At 44.8% G+C, this 13,894-nt stretch overlaps 1 protein-coding gene across 3 annotated transcripts in view; it reads left to right on the top strand.

Moving 5' to 3' along the window:
• WDR37 (WD repeat domain 37) overlaps positions 1-13,894 on the top strand; it is a 126,333-nt gene that overhangs the window by 1,048 nt on the left and 111,391 nt on the right. For 2 of the 3 annotated variants that reach the window (XM_075271622.1, XM_075271625.1), the window contains exon 1: positions 12,927-13,023. The exons of the other annotated variant lie outside the window; for it this stretch is intronic. The gene's annotated coding sequence lies outside the window, so the exon portion shown is untranslated. Of the gene's footprint in view, positions 1-12,926; positions 13,024-13,894 lie in introns of those variants that run through there. 3 annotated transcript variants of the gene reach the window in all.

Genomic DNA, 13,894 nt, shown 5'->3' on the forward strand with positions numbered 1-13,894 from the left:
TCCAGCACATCCCAACCTGTTTGTTGTGTCTGCAGCTGCACCTTGATTTCCGTAGGGGTGACCACCTTAGAATCCCCAGTCCCTAGCTCTCTTGTAGCCCTTGCCCTATCTGTCGGTTAGGTCTTCGTGCTAGAGAGCCAGGAGTTGTCGGGGCCAAGGCTAGCTTTGGGGCAGCTGACCACCACCCTTAGGCAGGGCCTAGCTAGCCACCGTAGTATCAGGGATAGTCTCCTTCCCCTGTTTCCTTAGCGGTGCAATCTGCAGTCCGGAATCTGGGTCTGGACTTAGAGACAAACGTGACAATTATGCCCCATAGTGGCCCCTGCACACAGTATTATGCCCCATAGTGGCCCCTGCACACAGTATTATGTCCCATAGTGGCCCCTGCACACAGTATTATGCCCCATAGTGGCCCCTGCACACACAGTATTGTGCCCCATAGTGGCCCCTGAACATAGTATTATGCCCCATAGTGGTCCCTGCACACACAGTATTGAGCCCCATAGTGGCCCCTGAACATAGTATTATGGCCCATAGTGGCCCTTCCACACAGTATTATGCCCCATTTGGACCACCCATGAAAAATTATTATACTCTGGGGTCTATTCAGCAGGTAACGAAATAAATAAAAAAAAAAACACACATCAGGGGCCCGTCGGGGCCCTGTGACAGGAGCTACCACTGATACCCCGGTAGTTACGCCCCGGATGGTCATGTGATATGTAGTATAAGATAATGTGGTGAACAGGTGCACCTGTCTGTTCATCACATGAGTAAGCGTAATGAATGACAGCAAACAAAGGTCTAGAAAAACTGAGCAATTTATACAGAAAGTATTTTGGAAAATGGTACAATTATTTTTATTACACAAGCAATAACATTGGTCTCTCAATATTGGTCTAAAACTGGACGACCCCTTTATTTGTGGTGCACAGGACTTCCCAAGGTGCATAAGATTTCTTATGGTGCATAAGACTTCCTATGGGTGCAAGCGGTTTAAGAAGATGCTAGAGTCTGTTCCTCTTTAAGGTCATTTTTAACAAAGTGTCAAAAAAATAGGAAATCTTTTCACTCTAGTCTATAAGGAATCCATGAAAACAGATTCTAGACAACCCTTACCGTAAAACCACTAATAATTAACCCCATGTTAACTTCATCCTTTGTCTATTTTACTCTAAAGATCAGAAATCATTCACTTTCAGAAATATGTAATTTGTTGGCAAATACTTTTTACAGCATCCTAAAATTTGTGCAGGGTATCGGGTCTGGCTTTTCTCTGTTGGCAATGTGAATGAGCTTGTCATGCCTCGCGGAGTTCTACACAACAATGGAGGTCATTCCCATCTAATATAATATCCTCCTTGCAGATAGGATTCAGGTGTTCGGGCTCTTAACAATACCTGGGTGACTTGCACTTATGTTCTTGCTGAATTGTAAAAGCTGTAAATAGCAAGCGAATGTTTAGCACTGAACTTTCTCTTATTAAATAAACCTCCATGAGTCAGAAGTCTCTGCTAAACCTGCAACTTTATGGTCTGAATATACAGAGGCTTAGCAAAACTCCAGGCCAACCACAGAATATCTGAGCATGTGCAAGGAATAATATCTTGGCAGTAATATCATTTACACACCCTAATATTTCTGCTGCTCGGTGATAAGCAATATAAGTAAATACATTAAGCATTCTCTATCTACTACTGTATGATAGACAAGGTCATATCAATACTTAATGTTATCTACGGCGCAAACACAAATGGAAGGAATCTGCAGCAAAATCAGCGCTTGCAAATCTGCAGCTACATAAACCCTCATTCACACTAATACTGTACGGATTCTGTAACCCCCCCTCAGCTAATGTCACCACCAATCCCATAGACTTTATCTGAAGCGGCAGTGCATGTTACCCTTGGTTCACACCTGCGTTTGGCAATCTGTTCGGGGAGTCCACATAGGGACCTCAGAATGGACTACTGAACACATTTGCAAGTGGTGTGCAATGTAAGCACACTGACCCATAGACTATAATGGGGTCCGTGTGCTTGATGCGAGATCTGCATACGAGTCATGCAGGCAGTAAATTAAGAAAGTAGATTGTGAACTACTTTCCCGTCCGCATGTTCCATGCAGAGATCTTGCGGCAAGCACATGGACCCCATTATAATCTATGGGGATCCGTGTGTTTTCACTGCACACCTTTTGCAAAGGCGTTCAGTTGTTTGTTCGGGAGGTCCTCATGCGGACTCCCCGAATGTATTACCAAACACAGATGTGAACCAAGAGTTACACTCCTCTTTGCTGCAGTTGCACAGTGACTAGAGGTGTCGCATAAAATCCCATTGCGGGGCAAGACAGTGGCTCAGTGGTTAGCACTGCAGCTTTGCAGTGCTAGAGTCCTGGGTTTGTATCCTGCCAGGAGCAACATCTGCAAGGAGTTTGTATGTTCTCCCCATGTTTGCATGGATTTACTCCCATACTCCAAAGACATACTGATGGGAGGGAGGGGGGGGGGGAATGTACATTGCCCCCCAACTATAATGCATTGTTTATACACAGTCCAGTCACATTAATGTGACCACCTGTCAGAATCCAGAATAACCACCTTTGGCAGAGCGGACCTCTGCGAGACGTGCAGGAAGAGAGGGGATGTTTTGATGATGATCACTGGGATGTTGAGCCATGCCGACTCTAGTGCTGTGTCCAGCTGTGCTAGGTTACGCGATTGAGCATCCATGGAGCAAACAACCCGATCAAGGTGGTGCCACAGATTCTCGATTGGGCTCAAGTCTGGGGAATTTGCTGGCCAAGGGAGTACGATAAACTCATCCTGGTGATCCTCGAACCACGCACGTACACTGCGAGCTTTATGACACGTCACATTGTCCTGCTGGTAGATGCCATCATCCTGAGGAAAAACAATTTGCATGTAGAGGTGAACATGGTCCGCAAGGATAGATACATACTTGTGTTGATCCATCGTGCCTTCCACAATGATGATGCATCCAGATGGATGATGATACGTGCCTTCTGTGATTGGTTGTTTAACGTGGATGTCAAAAGTAGGCGCTGGTCACATTAATATGACTGGACTGTGTATCTATCTTATCTTATCAGTTTCCTGGAGGAGCTGGGTGAAAATGTTGCATGTTTGGCACAAGCCCCCTCTTGCAGAACTATTGCATGACTGTTAAAGGATTATCTTATCTTATCTTGCATCATAGAAGAGACACATCCTCAATTCTGCTCTTCACCTGCCGCTTTCTATATCATCGTGCTGTACATGTGCCTGGACATTACCTCACTTTACTCCGTTTCAGCTGTGATGATAGATTTGGGGGGCAGCTCTGAACTCTTCACGCATGCGCAGTTTATTGCTTATTTTGGTTTGCCATCCAGACTCCCTCTTGACACTTGTGCTACTTAGTGTGATACTTGGATTTGAGGAGACACATCCAGACATCCAGTCCTTCATTGGTTGTTGAAGATGCTGAGACTCCAGTGACATAAACAGAGGGTTTAAAGGGGTCTCACTTCTTCACTCCATGAAGACCCTCTCATCCACGTATCTGACTAGCCAAAACACTTGAATGACTTCAAGGGACAAGTAGGTCATGTATTGCTGTGACATTTTGTTTGCTGGCTGAACTGCTCACAGCGAGGGGTTGTGAGCTTGTAAACGAAACATCACAGTTAAGGTCAATGACTTGAAAATAACTCAGAAACATAGTGTCAAATTTTAACAGGATATATTAGGAAGTGTTTTGTATTCATGCATTCTGATATTTGTCTCATAATTTTTTTAAAAAAACAGATAACCCCTTTAAAATCTCAGCCCTTTGGCAAAACATGTTGGGGGGGGGGTAGGGGGGGGGCTTCAGCGTATCATCATAATATAGTTTATGTATAAGGGGATTGATTGCCATTTGGTTTTGTACGGATGTATTTATACACTGGTGTTAATATTTCAGCACTGTTTGGTGCTATTATTTAGGAAATTTTACACATTTATGCAGATGATGGTATAATGCACTTTTTGGTAATTTTTTTGCCACATTAGATGGTATTATTATGTAACCTGTGTGTGATATTGGATGGCAGTATTATGCATGTTATTATCATCATGTTGACTAAATGTATCCAGAGCCTAGGGAAGAATAAGCAGATAATATGATTTTGTTGAGAGAGCACGCCAGCGGCTGGTAGACAGAGTAGACAGGAGTTGGTCGACCGCCCACACCAAACCACCATGTACCCTCAGACTAATAATATATAAGATTCAGTAGTAGAACTAACATTCTGGCATCCCCTGAAGGCGGTCATAGCTGCAACCTGTCAGCCTGCATAATAACATAGGGCAGTATAGTTTGACAGGTTGTAGCCTTAACCATGATGTTCGGGGGATGCTGCAGTGCTAGTTCTACTGGTCTGCTGAAAACCTCTACAAAGGGCTTTTAAATGAGCTGTAATATTAATGTACTGTATATAGTAGTCATCCTGAATGTCATGTTATAATAATAATAATCATATGACAAAGCATATTATTATTACATGATGACCAGGGTGACTAATATATAACACATAATTAGGGCCAAGAGATCTCCCAGACTCTGTATATAGGGATATATTATCATCTGGATGTTTCACTGCTATCCGCGTGGCTCCAGTGACCTGTAAGACATCCTACCATCTACAATAAGGTTGCATGCACACAATTGTGAGCTTTGTCAGTGTACTGGCCGTGTACTTTATAGCTATCACACTGACCCATTATATTCTAATGGCACCGCACACACGCCTGTGTATTATCACGGGTCCAGGGTTCATGAACCCGTTTTGCAGCCTGGGCTTACCTATACAAATGAATGGGTCCATGGAGACACAGGTGGCTCACAGTTATCATCCATTTGTCATCTGTGCTGGTTTATGCAGAACCTGGCACATGCACATGTTTGGCTCCAAATCCAAGTCCAAGTCTTGGTTCAATTCCATGCTGACATCCTACAATATCACAAGTCTGATGGAGGGTTTTTATGTACCATAATCTACATCAATGATGTTCTCATTGGATCTGAATACAATCTCTTCTCATTGGTGAGCTGTTCCCTCTATTTTGATTGTACAGATTTGGATTAGAGATGGTTGCACCTCCCTTTATCTATGGGGAACTGGACTGCCCAATAACCCCTATATAACAGCAGAGGCATTGACTGGAGCTTGGTCACGGGAGAAGGACTGAAACATGGTCAAAGGCCAGTTTACTATAGCGTAACATCTAGTATCAGTCCTGGTTCTGGAATGACATGTTCTAGAGGTGCATATGTTTGTACTATTTCCGTAAAGCTTTGGCCACATAGTATATATACCCTGTTTTATTATATTTAAGTGGACATGTTCTTTAACTCTGGACAAGTTACTCAGATCGATGAGGAAGAAACAAATGTGCCACTAGGAGGCAGTATAGCATGTACTCTATGTCCTATGACCTGTGCATGTAGCCACGAAACAGCAGATCATTCATATACATAACAGTCAGGGTTAGTTGAAAAGTTACCGAATATTACTATTTTTGGCTAGTACGGCATTACACATTCTGATAATGTGGGCCATGTACATGTTTACTAATAGATATAGAAAATAAATTCCAAGCACTGTACAGGTATACCTGCGCTTCTGTCTGGTTTGTGCTGCTCCATTCATACAAGTGCTCTGTGATTCCTATGGGTGCTTGCATACACGATATCTGGGTTACTAGGTTATAAATACCCTTTGTACTCAGTTGTTGTTGGTTCTCTGCACAGAAGCAGCAATTCTGTCTCGAGTGTCACTTCCTTCATCTGTTGCAAAGCTGGAAATAGATTTCTTAATATCATTTTAGAGTATTATTTAAATAATGTTCTACAAATAAATTCACATCAAAATGCAGAGCGATCTGTGGGCGGCATGTTATGAAGCAGGAGGAGCTGAGAACATTGATATATAGTTTTTTAGGAAAAGATTCAGTATAAGGGCTCGTTCACATCTGCGCCCGGTCTCCGTTCATGCAGGTTTCCGTTTCCTGCACAAAACTGAGCAGGAGACAGAAACCTGCAGGACTCTTTCAAACCCATTCATTTGAATGGGTTTGAAAGATGTCCGGCCGTGAGCGGCGGTGAGCGTTTTACTCTCTCCGCTGTGAAACCGTTTTTTTTTATACCGTTCACAGAGTCGGACATGCAGTACTCTGTATCTGGTTTAAAAAAACGGTTTCGCGGCGGAGAGCATAAAGCGCTCACTGGCGCACACAGCTGTCAATCACTACTGGTAATAGGACCTCTCAGGTTCCCTTATAGATAAACAGATAACACAATATTTAAGATTGTACATGGCATAACTCCCCCCCCCCAGATATCACGGGTCCAAGCACCCTACTCAACACACAAGCACACGTTGCCCTGTATGTCATCTTAAAGGGTACTTTGCTTCTACACTCGCCTATGATACTAGGCTACAAAGGAATGAAGGACCCAAACATCCACACAAACAGCTGCCACCACTCGCCACTTCTGGTACATAAGATACCAATATCCTCCGATCACTCACATCTGCGCCCCCTGGCACCAAAGAAAAGGCTAACAAAGCAAAATAGTATTTTATCTCTTCAGGATTGTGTGGACGTTTAGAGCCAAGGACAATCTTCTTAAATTTTAGTTTTAATATATTCAAATAAAGTATAATGCTCATAGAAAAAGGATGTAATAAAAGACATAACTACTAGAGATGAGCGAGTAGTATTCGATCAAATACCTCCCCGCCATAGATATTCGTGTAAGCGGCTGAACACCAAGGGGTTAAGCGCAACGAATATTGGATGCGTTTAACCTCTTGGTGTTTGGCCGCTTACACGGATACCTATGGCGGGGAGGTATTCGATGGAATACTACTCGCTCATCTATAATAACTACAAGCAAACTGTATACCAAATAAAAATAAGGAAATAAAATAAGGAACAGACTGTAACTCCTTTGCCTGTTCGGGTCTCTGCGCCACCCTCCGCTCACACACTGCGGCGTGTTCAGTTATGAGTCCTTGCTAAGCTGTTCTCTTGCTATTGTTATTACTGACTTCTGACCTTTAGATTCCTTTGTGACTTCTCTTTTGGATTGTGATTTGGTACTGCTTTGTCTCTCTAGCTTTGACCCTTGGCTTGCTGACTCCTCCTCTGTGTTGTTTGTCTTTTGCGTATTGTATACACTTATTTAGAGAAGGGACTGTCGTCCAGTTGCCCCTGTCATTAGGACAGTTGTGAAAAGTAGGTAGGGTCAGGGGATGGGTCAAGTTTAGGACTCACTGTCTCTCCCTTCTCCTTACTCCCTTGTTTTAGCAGCAGCAGCAGCACTTGGGAATTGCTCAACTAGCAATTCCCTTACACCAACCTCTTACAAGACTGGCTGTGGAGCCGGGCATATTACAAGCTGTTCTGCCTCTCTAAGTATCTGACCAAGGTGGTCCTCCTAACCCAACCCCATTCTGGGAGCCTCCCACTTTTCACTAATGTGGGCTAATTACCTATTTTAGGAATATCCCAGAATTCTGAGTGGTACCTCATATAGATATGATATGCCTGGTCAGCGATGCCAAAGGTACTTAGAAGTCTAGGCATATCAAACATGGAGATAAAATCACCAACCCTTCCACAGACAGGTAATTTTTTTTAATTTTTTTTTTAATGTAGATTGTGTGCCCCACATAGGGCTGACAATGTACATTTTCCCCTATCAGTGTGTCTTTAGAGTATGGGATGGAAATCCACGCAAACACGGGGAGAACATACAAACTCCTTGCAGACAGTTTTTTGGCCTTGGCAGGATTCAAACCCAGGACTCCAGCGCTGCAAGGCTGCAGTGCTAACCACTGAGCCACCGTGTGGCCCCTCATAGATAGGTAATTTGGCTTGCTTTGGAATATTACTTGATGGAAGAGCTGTGTCCAAGTTCCCCAACCATATATCTGTATACAGATCATTATGAAACATTAATTTATAACACCTATGCCTTTGATGTCATATTCCCCTATACAGAGTTGTGCCCTGGTATACTTCCAGACTGAAAAGCTAGCCAAGGTGTCTGGTCTATCAGCTTGACACAAAGACCCTGGGCGCTTTGCATTGATCTGTTAATTTGTTGTTTGCAATTTAGTTAACATCCTAGACATCGGCATCCTGAGCTTTGGATTGTAAACAGGAATTAACATATCCATTAGACACCCAAGACACAATCACTACAATGGATGAAAACCATAACCAGACACAGCAATGAACAAAATTCATAACTTTCCAAACTACAATTTACACACAATTCGTCTCATAGGAATTAAACAATAAAATATATGTGCCAAAAAGTATATATGCCCCCAATCGCCTCTGCTAAGGTCATGTAAAACCTACACGAGATAATACATAGGTCCATGAATTCCTGTATTATGGACTATGCTACAAGGCTTTCAACAGGAGGAGATGGAAACGAAGCCCCAATCATTAATAAAGTATATTTCAACTTTTTGTGTAGGCACACATGCTGTCAGAATATAAAAAGTTGTCTGTTGATTTATATACACCTTATTAACCCTCTTTCACACTTACTGGCAGTCTAGTAGCACCGCAGTACAGTACAACATGTCCTGTCCTTTACAGACGATGACACACTTTGCTTTTGTGGTCCATTGGCCCAGATTTGCAAGCAGCACTTTTCTCTCTGCATTTTTCGCCCTTTTCGGCAGAAACCCAGAAAATCCCATTATAGTCTATGGGGTCAGTGGGTTTCTGCAGGTAACCATTTTTTTTAAGCAGATTAGGTTTCCCTTCCTGAGACCCCCTGAGCAGAAACTCAAATGCAGGTGTGAACCTAGCATCCCTTGAACCACTCTTCCTCTTTTGTCCCTGGACACATCTTGGTCTGACCACTCGACTACGCTTCCAAAAACTCATTCCGGTCTGACATTACCCCAAGCATAAGGAAACATTATCTGGGGGGGGGGGGGGGGAGTGCAAAGGCTCTCCATATGTCTTCTTGCTCGGAGTTCCCAGCACTTGTTGCTCTTTAATATAGGATAACTGATTGGTGGGGTCCACCCACTGGGACCGCCACTAATAATCAGAACAAGGTTGGCCCTGTCTAAATGGAGTTATGGTTGCACAGGCAGACTGCTACTTCATTCATCTCTATGGGACTGCAGGAGACAACCAGGAGCTGTACTCAGTAATCCTATAGAGATGGCTGGAGATGCATTGTGCCCGCACAACACCGCTCCTTTAAGACGGGGGTACAAGGGACGCCTGTTCACATGATCGATGAGGGGAAAAGTGGCTCAACCCCCAACAATCACTTATTCCTATCCTGATAAGTTGTTGCAGAAAGAAACCCTTTCTCTTATCTTGGGTTGAAATTTTGGGGGTTCAGTTACAACAAAGGCTCATAACTAGGTTCACAAGTGTCACAAGCCTCCATTGCATTATACATCAAAACCCATAGACAGAATAATACACCATGCTGTGATGTTTAGTCTAGGAAAATGACTGTCCCTAAGGCTACTTTTCAGGATCCCATACAGTCAAATTCTGTGGAAAATACTATTGAGGCTTTTAGTCAAAGAAAATCTAATTGAAAACAGTTAAAGGGGTTATCCAGTTTTTAAATGTGAGCCAAATAACAGGATGCATCAATACAAAACACTTCCTAATAGAGTCCCTGATTAATTTTTAGCTTTGTTTACCTGATTTATTTTCAGGTTAATAACCACAACTGTGACATTTCATTTCCAAGCTTACTACCCCTCACTGTTGGCAGTTCAGCCAGCAAATAAAATATGACAGCAGCATATGACCTTGGATGTGGGAATAATTTATTACCTGTGACTTTAATGCAGGTAAAAGTGGAGAAGGAAGGTGTCACGGGATGTTTAGAGTCTATACTATAGGCAATGTGTAATATATATTTGGTGTGGAATGTATTCTCTAACCTGTTGTATACATCAATGTGTAGTTGGCTGATTAGGGTCTAGTGTGTTAGCACATTGTATGCAAATACCTCTAACTAGTGAGGACCAGTGACGACAATGGGTGGAGATAATCTGATTGGTGTCTCCAAGAAGATGGTGGACGGTGCATTGTCCAAAGGAGACAGGGGTCTGCTCTCTTTGGCATAGGTGAGGGGGGAAGGATCTGTGACTCAGCCCTTCCCACCCACAGATACAGGATGTAACAGTGTTAGTATATAGTATGTAGTGAGCAGTTAGTATGAGTTAGCCGGCCTGTGCACAGCTCTGCAGAGAGCCAGGATTTAGTTACAGGACCAAGGAACCAAAGCTATCATTGAGTTGTGACTTCCGTGGACTTGTTGTTACGGCTGATGTGACCGCTGCCGGCTACTAACTTTGTGGAATACAATAAATTGCTGCTGTCTCCCATCCTCTTATGTCCCTGTTGATTCAAGATATCTCCCGGAGGTAAGACGTATACCTCAGCTCTGTGACAGAAGGGGTGTGCAATGAGGGAGAGTAGACAGGAGAATCATGGGAAATGTAGTTTGTTCATATATTTACTGCATGTGAATAACAGGGATACAAGGAGCAGCAAGTAAAATAAAGCCAAGCAAAGGGTGCACAAGGGAACACTGAGGATTTAGCACTGCTGTGGATATATTTGCAGATAAGTTTTGGAAGTTGGAAAACCCCTTTAACGCTAGGTTTACATTTGTGTCAACTAACCATTAAAGGACCAGAACAATGGATAGGTGGGTTGCAAAGAAAAAAAATGGTTAAACATGGAGTCCAGCATACCCCATTGACTATAGTGGGGGTCCGTCAGGTGTCCATTGTTTTAAAACTGAAACCAATAGAGGAAAAAGTCTTCCGTGCTGGACTATTTCCTACGCCGTTTTTCAGGCAGACACTGCAACTCTGGTGCAGATGTGAACATAGCCTGAATCTGTTGGCAGACAACGCTGGAGATTACTTTTCTCACTGTGTGAACGGCGCCTTAGGGTGTCTGCCTGCCACACAGAAGGTCCTGGGTGTGAGACCCAGGACAAACCTAGTGAAAAAAACAAAACTTTAACAGGATAGGAGATCTCCTGCAACTACAGAGTGGGGAATCGTGACATCTCAGGTGCCACGCTGCTCACATTAGACAGCTGCTGTGTCCCCTTCCCATTGAGCTGTGACAGACCCCAATACCAGTATCCGGGGTGTAGCTATAGAGGATGCAGGGGTAACAATCGCTACTGGATCCCAAAGCCTTAAGGGACCCAAAGGCCTCTTCATCATATAAGGAGACACCGTGTTCTGGAAAGCACATGTTACATGGGTACCCCATTACAAATTTTGCACTGGGACCAAGGAGCTTCACGTTACGCCTCTGCCAGTACCGCCCTAACCGTCCCCACAACAGAAACCTAATGGACTCCATCACTGTGAATAGGGTCTGTCAGGGAGCCTTCACACGGAGTAAACGCGCGTATATTTTTGCAAAATACACGTGTAAAAATAAGACTCCCATTGACTTCAATGACATTTTACAGGCGTATTTTTACACGTGTAAAAAATATCATTGAAGTCAATGGGAGTCTTATTTTTACACGTGTATTTTGCAAAAGTACACGCGTGTTTACTCCGTGTGAAGGCTCCCTCAAACGCCGCTGGTGTCCATCCAGGGGTGAACCTGCCCCTTTCGCCGCTCGAGGCGAACGACAGAAAGCCCCCCCTCCTCGGGAGGAGGGGGCGGAGTGGAGGGGGCATGGCAGCATGAAGGGGGCATGGCAGCATGAAGGGGGCGGGATGACGCGAAGGGGGTGGGGCTTAGCGGCGTTCACAGGCAGAGAGCAGGCACGGAGAGGACCTGCTCTCTGCCTGAGCATGAGGGGAGGCCGCTGGAGCAGCGCTGCTCCAGCGGCCTCCCCAATCCACCACTTGTCCTGGACTGGCTTAGGTAAGCAAAAATGCCGCCCTCCCTGGGGTCCTGGCATAGCGCCGCCTGAAGCGGTCGCTTCAGGTCGCCTCATGGGAGGTGCAGCGCTGTGTCCATCACATGACCGATCTGGCGCTGCAGTGTTCCTTTCCTATAACCACGTCGTTGCGACGGTAACCTTATAGCAGAATGCTAATAACATTATGTTATGGAATTGTTATTAAAGCCATTTCCTTGTAAGGGCTAGTTCACACGTGGGCAAAGGGGAGGTTTTTGACAGCGGAATTCGCTTCAAAAACCTCTCCTTTAACATGGTGGTCTATGTAGACCACTAGCTTTTTTTTTCCTCCTAGCGTTTTCCGCCTGAAGAAGCGACATGACCTTTCTTCAGGCGGAAAACGCCTGAAGAATTGCATAGAAGTGAATGGGAGGCGAAAACCGCGCGGTAAAAAACCGCGCGGTTTTCGCCTGCAGTTTCTATAGCACATATAGGAAAAAAAAACCCTAGCGAAAACCGCTAGCGAAAACCGCGTCAAAAACCTCGTCAAAAACCGCGTGGAATGCAAAAAACAGCGTCAAAAAAACTCCCCGAGGTTTTTTACCTCGCACAAATAAGCTAGGCGGTTTTCACGTGTGAACTGACCCTTAGGATGCTATAAATTAACCCTATCCTGCCTAGGGTCATACATAATACATGTCAAATATTTTGCCATAAATTGCAATGTGATGCACCTCATCCCTGTGTCACCTTGCACCATCTCCTATCACTAGACACGTCTCTCTATGACACCAGCCTATTAGATAAAACATCCTGACAATGGCACTAAAAATAACAAGGCTGCCAGTCTGACAGCAGGCGGGGGGGCGTGTCTGTGCCACCTGGAGCGCCTGACTGACGCGCGCCTGGACCAATGACCGACGAGATGCTTCAGCCAATCGGCGAGGCCTGCTGTGTGACAGGCCAGGAAGGGGGCGGGACTTCCGTTGTCAAGGCAAATGTCCGGAGCTGGCTGTGCGTGTGCTGGGTAGTGAGGAGGAGGAGGAGGAGGTGGGGGAGCCTGGCTCTTGTCGTACGGTCTGCTGCAAAGGTAATGGGGGGCTGCGGGACGGATTTGGGGGGAGGCCGGCGTATACAGGCTGGTAACGGGAGGGGACGGTGATAAGAGCAGCTGGACGGGAGGAGGAGGATGATAAACACAGGCAGGGAGATGGTAGCAGTGAGGACCAGACACTCAGGATAATAGGACTGCAAGCAGCGCTGCACATTGGGCTTGGCATGGTTACTAATCACCTGGCCTTTCCTCCACTCTGTCCTGGCATCTCCTTGGCATCTCCTGGGCAGTCATTGCCTTAGGATTCCTAGAGCCCTCACCATTTTTCCTATACACCATGCAATATTTGTCATTTAGTACCTGATCGCCTCCTAAAAAACCGCCAGCCGGTGTAATCCTCACCGTATAATGGCACAGATCGCCACAACCGGGTGCAATTTTACCAAACAATTCCCTACAAATTCTGAAATGATATGTATTGAGAATATCGATGGTTATTACTTTGCTGCTGCTGTGGAACTGCAACTCCCAGCATGCTGTGATAGCTGGAGGCTGTAGTTTTGCAGCAGTTGGAAAGCGAGATTGCTGATCTGTGGAGACCAAGTGATCGCCTCTGATCTGCAGCAGTAACGGTGCTCGTGGTCCGTCCCTAATATTTCCCACAAGGGCTACAGAAAAGTTTGAGATGTAAGATTTTTTTGTGACTGTTTTGCGCGAGTTTCTTTGTCTCTTTCTGCTGCGCCATAGTATCGGGAAAGCAAAAATAATGCCAGTGCCAGACGTCACCCCGACGGCGCCCAATTGGATTTCTTATTTAGTTCTCTTATAGCGCCATCCTATTCTGCAGTGCTTTACAGACTGTCCCATATAGGAGTCACAAGCTACGTACCCCATCAGATATTAAGGG

The sequence above is a fragment of the Leptodactylus fuscus genome, chromosome 4, assembly GCF_031893055.1.
Source record: "Leptodactylus fuscus isolate aLepFus1 chromosome 4, aLepFus1.hap2, whole genome shotgun sequence".
Taxonomy (NCBI): Eukaryota; Metazoa; Chordata; class Amphibia; order Anura; family Leptodactylidae; genus Leptodactylus; species Leptodactylus fuscus.